The sequence below is a fragment of the Sorex araneus genome, chromosome 1, assembly GCF_027595985.1.
Source record: "Sorex araneus isolate mSorAra2 chromosome 1, mSorAra2.pri, whole genome shotgun sequence".
In the NCBI taxonomy this organism is placed as follows: Eukaryota; Metazoa; Chordata; class Mammalia; order Eulipotyphla; family Soricidae; genus Sorex; species Sorex araneus.
In genome coordinates, this window is record NC_073302.1 from 154042300 (window position 1) to 154054702 (window position 12403).

The window sequence follows — 12403 nt, forward strand, 5'->3', positions numbered from 1 at the left end:
CAACTTACCCTAATTTTCTTCTAAGGAAACATGTTTTGATCATTCTGTTAGCAAAATTATTGATAACAAGCAATATAAAATAAATGACTGTGCACGTGCTATAGAGACCAGCTTAAGGGGCAGTTGGGAAAATAGACTCACTGGTGGAGGGAAGGTGTAATGGTGTTAGGATTGGGCTGAAATATTGAATGCCTGTAACATATCAGGATGAACAACTTGCAAGCCACAGTGTTTAAATAAAGTATAGAGGGAAATTTTACATATGTAGGCTTTACCTCTTCCATCTAAATTCCTATATATCAATACAAATTTGCTTTAAAAGTCTTATTAATGACAACTGAGACATGACTATTACCATAATGAGATCCAAGTAGGAGCGAGGCTGTTGCTTCGGGAGAAAGACGCACTGAGGGAAATACAGCCTGCATCTGAGTGGGAAACCCTCCCTGCTCAGAGGGACCAGCCTTCACATGCCTGGGCCCCGAGAAGCACCCCAGCTTCCCCACTGAGCTTTCCAAGTTTCCCTAGGTAGCCCCCATCTCTCTTCCTGTCCCACGCTCCCCCCTGGGCAGGTCTGGCTCTCCTACCTCATTTTGGCTGTAGGCCTCGACTCTTATTAGTTGCCTAGAGTAGGCTTTATCTGGCTTTTCCGTTAGGTTGATTCTTCTGGAAACTCAGCCCTTACTATTCATTGTGGAAAGACCTGACCAAGTCACAATCAGAAAACACCAGCAGCAGCTGGATGCACATTTTTCTCAACCCAGTCTGGCTGGGGCCCAATTCTCGCCTGGGGTGAGTGCTGGAGGTTGGGGTGTTTGCTTAGTACAGAAACCACCACCCCAGGACTTCCACACCTTCTCTTCTTAGCAGAGGAGCAGCTGAGGTGAAGGGCTGTAGATGAGCGGCTCCAGATGGGGGATCCCTGCCCAAGCACCCCAAGCTGGGACTGGAAATAGTCATTAGGATTTTTCTCCCGAGGCAGCACGAAAGAACCCTGGCAAAGGGGTTTGGGGAGGACTGGTTCCTGGAAGGCCTGAGCACAGCCAGGGGCCTGAGCGGTGTGAGGGAACAGAGGGACCACCAGAGGAGCCAGTGGACCCGGTGCAGTTGGAGCAAGAAGACGAAGGGAAAGAAGTGAAAGGAGCTGATGGGTAGGAAGATGGCAGGAGACAGGAGCATGGGCATTAGCTCTGGGCTCGAACCTGGACGGGGCAGTCGGAAAGAAAAGCTCAACGCCCCGGGGTATGTGCTGGACACGGAGCAGCCGAAGCTGGTCAAGTTACAAGGAAGGATGTTTAATCAAGGCTTAGGGGCTAGGGTCCAGAGAACAGACCCCAAAAGTATTTGATTTATCTCCAGGGAGTCAACACACACACACACACACACACACACACACACACACACACACACACACCACTTTAACTAGTCCATACCCAGTCTACACTAGACAAATGAGGTTGCCAATTACTGAGATTTTGATTGGTGGAAAGTTCCACCAGCGTCAGATTTCAATCCTGAGCATCATGGTGGTCAACTTTGTTTAGGTCAGCAGTTCCTCAGAGGTGCCTGCTCAGGGTGTGGGCCTGTGTGAAGGTGCCCCAGGGCCCTTGGGCCAGAACCTCAACAGTCTTCTCACTCTGTCTTTGTTATCACCCTCTGTGATGACTCCCAAGTCTTCATGGCTTTTGTTAGAACCAAATAGGCAAAAGTAGGAGTCCCACATTTCAGGAGTGAAGTGGGCTTGTGGTGTGCGGTGGCATTGTACCCGCAGCTCTGGGTGGTTGAAAAGGTGAAGATCAGTGAGTGCAGAGTGCATGGAATGCTGAGGTTTGGAAGATACTTGAGGCTGAGGGTAGCGGGTAGCAGGTTGGGGGGACGGTTATGAACCTTCAAAGACCACACCAATCTCATCTTCGTTGTGACTAGTTTCTTTGGGAGGGTATGCTGTAGGGGGGCTTGGGGGAAAATCACACCTGGCTGTGCTCGGGGGTTACTTCTGGTTCTGCACTTAGCAGTCACTCATAGAACTGCTGGGGAGATCATATGGAATGCTGGGATCAAACCCTGGTCAATCACATGCAAGACAAGCACCCTACCCACTGTACTATCTCTACAGCCTTTTTTTTTTTTTTTTTTGCTTTTTGGGTCACATCCAGCGATGCTGAGGGGTTACTCCTGGCTCTAACTCAGGAATTACTCCTGGCAGTGCTTGGGGGGCCATATAGGATGTCAGGGATTGAACTCAGGTTAGCCGCGTGCAAGGCAATCTCCTTACCGGCTATACTATCACTCCAGCCCTCTCTACAGCCATTTTAAGACTTAAAATGAGATGGCACCTATAAAGCATATCCCTTGGCAGATAGAAAGATACAATAGGGCTGGAGTGATAACACATCGGGTAGGGCGTTTGCCTTGCACACGACTGACCCAGATTCGATTCCCAGCATCTCTTATGGTCCCTCAAGCACTGCCAGGAGTAATTCCTGAATGCATGAGCCAGGAGTAACCCCTGTGCCGGGTATGACCCAAAAATTTAAAAAAAAAAAATGAGAGAGAAAGATGCAATAAATTTTTCTCTCTCGGAGAGCCCAGCAAGCTACCAAGAGTATCCCACCTGCGCAGCAGAGCCTGGCAAGCTACCCGTGACATATTCGATATGCCAAAACCAGTAACCACAAGTCTCACAATGAAGACATTACTGGTGCCTGCTCGAGCAAATCGATGAACAATGGGACGACAGTGCTACAGTGCTACAATAAATTTTACTATTAGTACAGTGAGTACCCAATAAAGAGACATCAGATAAAAAATTTTAATGATATCTAGGAAAATCAAAATAGATTTCTTTTTTTTTTTTTTATTCAGGCCACATTCATTCTCTTTTCCTCTTACTAACAGTTCTCTGATTTGTCGTCTAGGAAGTTCCATGCACCCCATGCAGCCTGTAAGCTTCAAGAAAGGCTGACACTTCCACCATGCAAGAGGGGCCTGGATAGTCAGAAAGGCATCTGGTCCCATGGACTCCAGGTTGCTCTGAAACAGGTATGTGTGGGTTCATGCCAATAGCACATGAGGATAAGGCCTGAAAAACATTGTGGGGGGGTGGGGGAGAGGAGAGATTTATTTTGGGGGTCACAGTTCATGATGTTCAGGATTTACTCCTAGCTCCGTGCTCAGATCACTCCTGGCAATGCTAGGAGGACCATATGTGGTGCTGATATTCGGCTTGAACCCAGGTAGCTTCCATGCAAGGCAAATACCTGACCGGCTGCACTACCTCTCTGGACCATGTCCTGAATTTCAATAGGAAGAGAGGTGCCCACGTCTTCCAAACACTGTGCAGTGTTGCTGTCAGGCTGTGCTTTCTAACTTTCTTCAACTTGCATTTTTCCAAAGACTGAATCCAACTACAACCATGATTGTCTTTAAGATTTGTAGCCTCTGTGGGGTGGAGCGATAGCACAAAGGGTAGGGCATTTGCCTTGCACGCGGCCAACCCAGGTTTGATTCCCAGCATCCCATATGGTCCCTTAAGCACCGCCAGGAGTAATTCCTGAGTGCAGAGCCAGGAGTAACCCCTGTGCATTGCCCGGTGTGACCCAAAAAGCAACAACAACAACAACAAAAAGATTTGTAGCCTCATTTTCTTTTACTGAAGAATTTTTTGAGAATTCCTCCAGACATTTAGTTGCAACAAGCAATATAAAATAAATTATTTTATTTTATTAAAGGCTGAGAAGGGGGCAGGCTTGGAGGGTGGCCCGCCGGTTGTGCGACCCCACCCCCAGTGCTCTCCTCTCTGCTCAGGGCTTTCCTTCAGAGGCAGCAGTAGGGCAGCAGGGAGCTGCAGGGACCGAGTCTCACCAGGTGGCCAACGGTCAGCTCTCCCAGGATCCTGCTCACCGAGGGCAGAATCCATTTCCACAGGACCATTGCCTGCTCATGGCTGCTTGGATGGAAGCTTGGAGTGATGGTAGGGCTGGAGCGGAGGGCAGCCAGCCAGCTCTCCATTCACACTGTTTTTTGCCCATTTGTCTTATATGCAAAATAAGGGTCCCTTCTCTTTTTCTTCCTTTCTTGAAACAAACCACCACCACCCCACTTCCCAGTTTATTGTCATTTTAGGTAGTATGGGACCATAGCATTTCAGATTATAATGCTAAAAATGTCACTGCATCCCCCTCCACACCACCACCACCACCACCACCACCAAAGTGTGCATAACCCTGTGCCTGCAGCACCTCTGGTCCAGTCTTCATTGTTCCCCACTCCCCCAAAATGAGAAGTGAGCCTTGCACACCTTTTTGGGGGTTTACTTTGGTTTTGGACCACAGTGGGTGATGCTCAGGTGTCACTTCTGGCTCTGCACTCAGGGATCACTCCTGACAGGGCTCGGGAGACCACGTGGAATGCTGGGGATCAAATCCACATCGCCCACACGCAAAGCATAGACCCTACCTGCTGTACTGTTATTCCTCTGGCCACTCCTTACACATCTCATCAGGATCCACCCAGAAAAACTTTCCCCCTTCCCTTGGTTATTATTATTGCAAGTTCTGGGTTCACACCCTCGGTTATGGTGTGCTGGAGGCCACACTTGCAGCACTGTGGATTACAAGAGCAGTGCTGGGTAATCACACTGGATACTGTGGAGCAAGTGAGACATGTCATTCCCAGTCTTATGTACCCATAGTTGGCACTCTAGCACTGAGCCACATCCACAGGCCCTCAGAGTTACTGTTTCAAAGTCTCTTAAAAGAGTAATATGGGGTCAGGAATGTGGTTCAGTGGCAGAGTATTTGCCTTGCATGTGGGGGGTCCTGGGTTTGATTCCTGGTACTGTGTGTTCCTCTAAATAGCACAAGAAGCACCTAGACCTGGCTAGGAGTATCTCCCAAGCTCTGCCAAGTATGGCCTCCAAATGAACTAAAAGATTGTATTTAAATACTTTTCTTCCAACTTTGGAGTGGAGGATAGGCTTAGAACACCCTCTGCAATACTCAGGGTTTCCTTTCTCTACTCAGGGGCCACATGTTGGCTGTGCTGGGGACTGGGGTTCAAATAATGGTTCCAGGTGATGTTCGTGGGCCCCACAGGTTGCTCATGTGAAGCGGCGAGGAGAAAGACAGTCACTTTCTCCAATCCACCTCTGCCACCTGGGACCCAGGATTACTGGGTTCTTGTCTCGCCTCACAGAAAGGAATTTCAGGAGTAGACAAGCAGTGGCATTACATAGTTTTTATTTGGAGGCTTTGAAGGGGCTGGAGCTATAGCACAGAGGGTAGGGCGTTTGCCTGCATGCAGGTTCGATTTCTCCATCCCTCTCGGAGAGCCCAGTAAGCTACCAAGAGTATCCCGCCCACACAGCAGAGCCTGGCAAGCTACCCGTGGCGTATTCGGTATGCCAAAAACAGTAACAACAAGTCTCACAATGGAGAGGTTACTGGTGCCCGCTGGAGCAAATTGATGAGCAACAGGATGACAGTGATACAGTGCAGTGCTTGAAGAGAAGGGGGGAGAGACAGTGGGAGAGAGTGGAGAGTAACCTGTTCAAGAGAGGACGTGGGCTTCTCCAAGGGCAGAGAGAGTCTCTGCACACATCCCAATATTAGACACAAAAGCATGAAAGTATACATCTCAAGAGGGGAGTTGCGGGCAACACATGTGCTCAGGCACCACGTGTGCTGAGCCGCATGGGTGGAAGCAGCACACGGGCTAGGGAAGCATATGAGCACCCTTCCTTTGTTCAAGGTGGCTTTTATAGGGTATCTCCAACCTGCCCCCATGTGGGGCTTCTTCCTAGGTCAAAGTCTGTTGCTAAGGCGGTTACCAGGAGAATTGGGAGTTGTGATGGTCTTCTTTGAAATTCCTTCCCTAGGCTTTTGTTTCTGCATGAGCTTCTCTGGGTCTGTTGCTGTAGATGGGTGAGGGTCTTACCAAGCCTTAGTTCCTGGTTTTTTCCTGTTTTCTTCTGAAGGTCTTATTAGGCTCCCTCAACTTTGGGGCTATTTCTTCCCAGGAAATTTTTGCCCATTACCTTGGGAGGGGGGCCTTCTCTGTCCTGCCTTTATCATGGGGATCAAATACACTGTAGCACTGTTGTCCAGTTGTTTATTGATTTACTCGAGCTTGCACCAGTAACATCTCCATTGTGAGACTTATTGCTGTTTTTGGTATACTGAATACACCATGGATAGCTTACCAGGCTCTGCCACGTGGGGAGGTACTCTTGGTACCTTGCCGGTCTCTCCAAGAGGGACAGAGGAATCGAACCTGGATCAACCGTGTGCAAGGCAAATGCCCTACCCACTGTGCTATCGCTCCAGTCCTGGTGATCAAATAAGGGTTGACCAAATGCAAGTGCTTTACCTCCTATACTATTTATGTGGCCCACCACCTTTTTAATGCAAAATGTAAAAATTGGAGCAAATCAAATAATCCTAGGGTTTATATGCTTTGGTTTTCAGAGTAATTCTAAACGATTTTATTTGGGGGAGAGAAAGCTACATTCAGCAGTGCTCAGGGCTTACATCTTGCTCTGTGCTCACTGATCACTTCTGGCGGGCCTTGGGGGACCATATGGGGTGCTGGGCATCAGCCCAGGTCCACCACATGCAAAGCAAGCACCTTACCTTGAGAGAGTGCAAGGCAAGGTATACTATCTCTTTGGCCCCGTGGGTGTAGTTTTATATAACACTTCACATACTTCAAACTTGGCAAGCTCAAGAGGTCGATTCCTCTGGAGAATGAATGAAGCCTCAAAAGAACAAAAGATCCAAGCTACTTTCTGAGGCCCACAAATACATCCAGCTACCGTTCAGCTGTTGTTGACCCACGGCCTGAGTTCTCAGTCACCCTCCTGTGGCATGATGGAAATTGGATAAGGTGTGTTTCAGGTGGCACATCTGGCAGGCACAGACCAAGAGAAAGTAGTTTGACCCAGAATCCTTTGCCAACACACTTTACATCCCACAAAATGCATAGACATCCCTAACATCCCAAATGGCCCCCCAAACCCCCCCAGCAAGAGTGATCCCTGAAAGAAGAGCCCGAAGTAAACCCTGACCGCTGCCAGGTGTGGCACAAAAGCAAATACCAAGTCAAAGTTCACCTGGCTTTGTCCTCTAAGCCAGTTTGTCAGTGGCCTAAGGAGCAGAGACAGTCTTGCCAGGAACACTGGCTTAGCATTTGAATGAGCTGGCTTCCCCCAGAGGGGTGGATTAACCTTTGCCCTGGAACTCTCAGGACTTACTGGCCTTGGTCAAAATTTTGGGAACTCTCTGTAGGTTTTCAAGAAGGAAGTCCTGGGTGTCTAGCTCCCTACATGCCTAACTGTTGAAAACCAGTGTTCAAGGACACTGCATCCCCACCTCTTACCGTCACCCCTATTCAAAATGACAGGAGTCTTAATTTGGGGCAAGAGTCCAGACTGTGGAATTTGCAATTGTTGGCGACCAGTCAGAACCTGAACGTGTTCTCTTCATGGATCTAGGGCAAGGGACAGATTTATGTTCACTCGCTTGTTTTCTTTCCTCTTACAAAGTTCCTTTCTGGGCATATGTGGAGGGGTGACTCTGTTGGAAGATGGCTGAGATGCTGTTGGCTTTGGGCCAGAAAGATAGGAGTTCAGGCAGTTGCCTTGCAACCTGCTGACCCTGGTTCAAAGTTCAGTTATCACATATAGTCGCCTGAATACCACCAGGGGTCACCGGCAGATTGCAATCAATCTCCTGATCCCCTGTACTATCTTTCCGGCCCACTTGCAATCCATAAAGCCCACAGCATCTCAGTCATCTTCCTGAGCATAGGAATAGCCCCTCAGCACTGCCGAATGTGGGCCCTAAACTAAACAATAATAAATTGCTACTTTATTAGTAGTAATAATAAATTGCTAATAAAGGGGCTGGGAGACCCCTCAACAAGCTGGTCAGGCTGAGCATATGCATGGTCCTCATCAAGAGTGACAAGAAGAGCCAAGAGTAGTCCCTGAGCCAAGACTAGTCCCTGAGCACCACTAGGTACCCCCCACCAATTCCACCCCTCCCTGAGTAAATAAATAAATTGCCCTGTCTAACATCAAGAGCTGAGAAGTACACAAAATGCCATACAAATGAACCTAAGCTGAAGTGTGAATGGTGGGCCAAAGGCCAGCTCTCCTGTTCCATAGAGCATTCCAGCTCCTCTGGGAGGGAAGTGGGGACTCCCCAGGCCTGACAGCCTGAGAGCACAGGGTGTAGCCACTTTCCCAGAGCCTTGAGTCCCCAGGATTCCGGAAGCTGCTGTCTGCTGTCCTATCACCTCCCCCTGATACTAGGGTCAAAGTTTCCTCCTTATTCAGACCAACTTTCCTCTCCTGACAATGCCATGTTTATTTCCCTAAGGAAATGACATAATTTTCCCCCTTCCACCTGAATGGGATGGAAATCCCCTCCTTTCTTTAGGGCTGCCACTGACAGTGATTTACGGGCCAGCTTGCTGAAAGCAAGAACAGTCTGTCTGCCCCAGAAATTCCCTTACTGCCTCAGCACAGAGCAGAGACCTCTCTACTGGGGCCAGCGTGGCCTCCACGCCTAGACAGCCATAGTGCTGGAGGGCCCCCGCAGCCTGGTGTCCCCAACTTTCTAGGGTGAAAGGTCATCAACAGCAAACTTAATGGAATGCACACGGATATGTGTCACATGACTGCCCACCCCTTTTTATTTTGCTTTTTTTGGGTCACACCCGGCGTTGCTCAAGGGTTACTCCTGGCTCTGCACTCAGGAACTACTCCTGGCGGTGCTCAAGGGACCATATGGGATGCTGCGAATCGAACCCGGGTCGGTCGTGTGCAAGCCAAATGCCCTACCTGCTGTACTATTGCTCCAGCCCCACATTTATGACTTTTAAAGTACATTTCTTCCAAAAAACTAAATGGATATCAATAATGGCAATTACTGGGGAAATTGAGATTTCATTCTCCATTATAGCAAAATCTTACTAAAGTTTACTTTCCTTTAGCAAGAGTTGAATGCAAGGAACATTATCACTAAAGGCAAAACAGAAAAAAAAACTGTTGGAAAATAATAGAGAATGCAGGCAAGAAATTTTGAGTAACTTCCTGAGATACTAAAAATGGACTAATCATGGAAGTGATGAGATGTCCTTTTCATTTTAGAGAGGGTAAACTTCCTTGGAACCCTGTAGCAAAGATTTTTGGCTTGATTTTGTTTGTTTGTTTGTTTGTTTGTTTTTGTTTCATTTTGGGCCACACCTGCTGTGTTCAGGACTTACTCCTGGCTCTGCATTCAGGACTCTAGAAGACTCAGGGAGGCATATTGATCCACATCAGACTTGTGCAAGGCAAGCACCCTACCTGCTATTCTCTCTTCAGTCCCTAGCAAAACTTTCTGAAGTCAAGAAATAAGCCAGAAAAACAGAATGAAAAACAAAAACTCTCAGACTGCTTTGTGAAAGAGAAATAACTTTGTGTATCTGTGAAAAATATAATTAAAAAAATTTAAATAAAAATAAAACGATCTGGGGCTGGAGTGATAGCATAGCGGGTAGGGCATTTGCCTTGCACGCGGCCAACCCAGGTTGGATTTCCAGCATCCCATATGGTCCCCTGAGCAGCACCAGGGGTAATTTCTGAGTGCAGAGCCAGGAGTGACCCCTGTGCATCACCAGGTGTGACCCAAAAAGCAAAAAATAAATAAATAAATAAAATAAAACGGTCCAACAATGCCTAATTCCTTGATCAAAAATGTGTGTGAGGGGGCTGGAGTGATAGCACAGCAGGTAGGGCATTTGCCTTGCACTCGGCTGACCTGGGTTCGATTCTCAGCATCCCATATGGTTCCCCAAGCACTGCCAGGAATAATTCCTGAGTTCAGAGCCAGGAGTAACCCCTGAGCATCTCTGGGTGTGTCCCAAAAAGCAAACAAAACAAAACAAAACAAGTGTGTGTGTGTGTGTGTGTGTGTGTGTGTGTGTGTGTTTGGTGGGGCGTAGGATGAGTGATAGCACAGCAGCAAAGACTTGTCTTGCATGCAGCTCACCTGGGTTCAATCCCTAACACCCCATCTGATCCCAAATCCTGCCAGGAATGATCCCTCAGCACAGAGCCAGGGTAAGCCCTGAGGACTGCAGGGTGTGAACCAAAAACAAACATGTGGAAGGTGGGAGTTAGGACCAGACAGGGGATACTCGGGCCATTCCTGACTTTGTGTTCAGTAATGTTCCCTGGTGGTGCTCTGGGGACCATACTTGGTGCCTGGGAGTCAGATCAGGCTTAGCTACATCTAAGGCAAGTGCCCTCTCTCCTGTACTTTATCCCCGGCCCCTCAAAAATATTTTAAAGGAAAAGAGTCACATATAAAATACAAGTTTTAGTTCTAGACCAAGATATTTAGAAAACCCTGAAAAAGACACCCAAAATAATGACTGGAATTCTTTTTAAAATTTATGTACTTATTTTTCATCTCATAAAAGTACAAATACCTGATGCTCATTCAAATGTAAAAATAAATACATGAATTAAAAGCAAAACAAAAGTTGAATAGTCAAATTCAACCCAATATTAATGTAACATCACATGATTTTGATTTTAACTAAAACTAAATTTCAACCTCAAGCAGCAGTGATAGTTTATCTTTTATTGCACTGGTAGTATGTCCCTGGCCAATGTACACCAACGGAATTTATTCATTATTCTAACCCTGATTAGATTCTGTGTCCAAACTAAAAATTATATTATCCTTGGCCCTCCTACTTGTCTCAGTACTTGTAGGAGAGTTAAGATCCATAAAACTTACTTACTCCTTCTGGGAGAAAGGGAGACATTCCTAGTCTTTGATAGTCTATTGGTGGGGGAGGAAGGAGTGAAGGGGGAACTCCCAGCAGTGCTCAAGGGATCCTGTGGTGCTGAGTTTCAACCCAGGGCTCCCATATGCACAAAATGTGCTCCAACCCTTTTAATTATCCCCCCTAGTCCCTAGTTATGTATATTTTTTGTTTTCTGGCTTTGGGGGTCACACCTGGTAGTGCTCAGGCTCAGTGTTTGGGAAGTCATGTGGTCTGGGTATCAAAGCCCAGGGTTCCTACTGTGAATAGGTCTTTTATTTTTTATTTTTTTTGGCTTTTTGGGTCATACCCGGCATTGCACAGGGGTTACTCCTGGCTTATGCACTCAGGAATTAACTCCTGGCAGTGCTCAGGGGACCATATGGGATGCTGGGAATCAAACCCAGGTTGGCCGCGTGCAAGGCAAATGCCCTACCCACTGTGCTATCACTCCAGCACTGAGAATAGCTCTTTTAAACAAGACATTTCTCCAGGCTTCTGCTTTTATTATTATTTTTTTCTTTTGGGGAGGCGAGGGCTATGCCACCTGACTCTGCTGTGTTTATTCTGACTACTAACACTGATTTGAATCCTTAGCACCATATATGGTCCCCCAAGCATTGCAGGAGTCTCTCCTAAGCACAGAGCCAAGATTAGCCTCTGAGCACCACCGGGTGTGACCCCCCTACTCGACACTAATCATCCACAGTATGCATATATCATGTTTTAAAGAGTACTACCAGTATGAAAATACAGTGATCAGATATTTCTGTGGAAAACTACCAAACCTCTGCTAATTTGTGGACCACTGCTATAATAAAAGAGATAATTTTATCATTTGAAGAATGATAGATTGTTCTATCATTCTTATATTTGTAGTTCTTTTCCTATTGCTTGCAGCTATTATATAAAGGACACCTGTCATTAATCTCAAATTAGATTTTTTTTTATTTTTGGGTCACACCCGATGATGCACAGGGGTCATTCCTGGCTCTGCACTCAGGAATTACCCCTGGAAGTGCTCAGGGGACTATATGGGATGCTGGGAATCAAACACAGGTTGGCGGCATCCAAGGCGAACGCCCTACCCGCTGTGCTATTGCTCCAGCCCCCTCAAATTAGATTTTGTGCTTGAATAATCTGAAGGTTCTATTCCTCTCAGTTCCTCTACTAAACTTCAGTCCTTGCAGGAAAGGCAAGATCCATAAAATTTACCCACACTCTACACATTGCTACACCTTTATAGTCTTGATGACTTTATGAGCAAGTCTTTTGTTTAAACAAGTTATTGGAATCAACATCGAAAGAATCCCGTGAATCATAATGAGTTTGATAATTGGCAGTTTGTATTCCTCACTGACTTTGCTCTTTAGTTTGTGATAATGAAGTTTTATCTCTTTTGTGCTTTTGGCAACTTAAACTTATTAAAACAGGAACAATGGTTTTTCTACAGAAAGTTCCAGGAAACTTGTAGTTCATAGGTGCTTGTTCAGAGGAATAATCAGGGCCTCTCTCTGATAGGAAGCACGCCCTTCTGGTACACAGCAGTCCCTGAATAATACCGTTTCATTCATTATCCTTG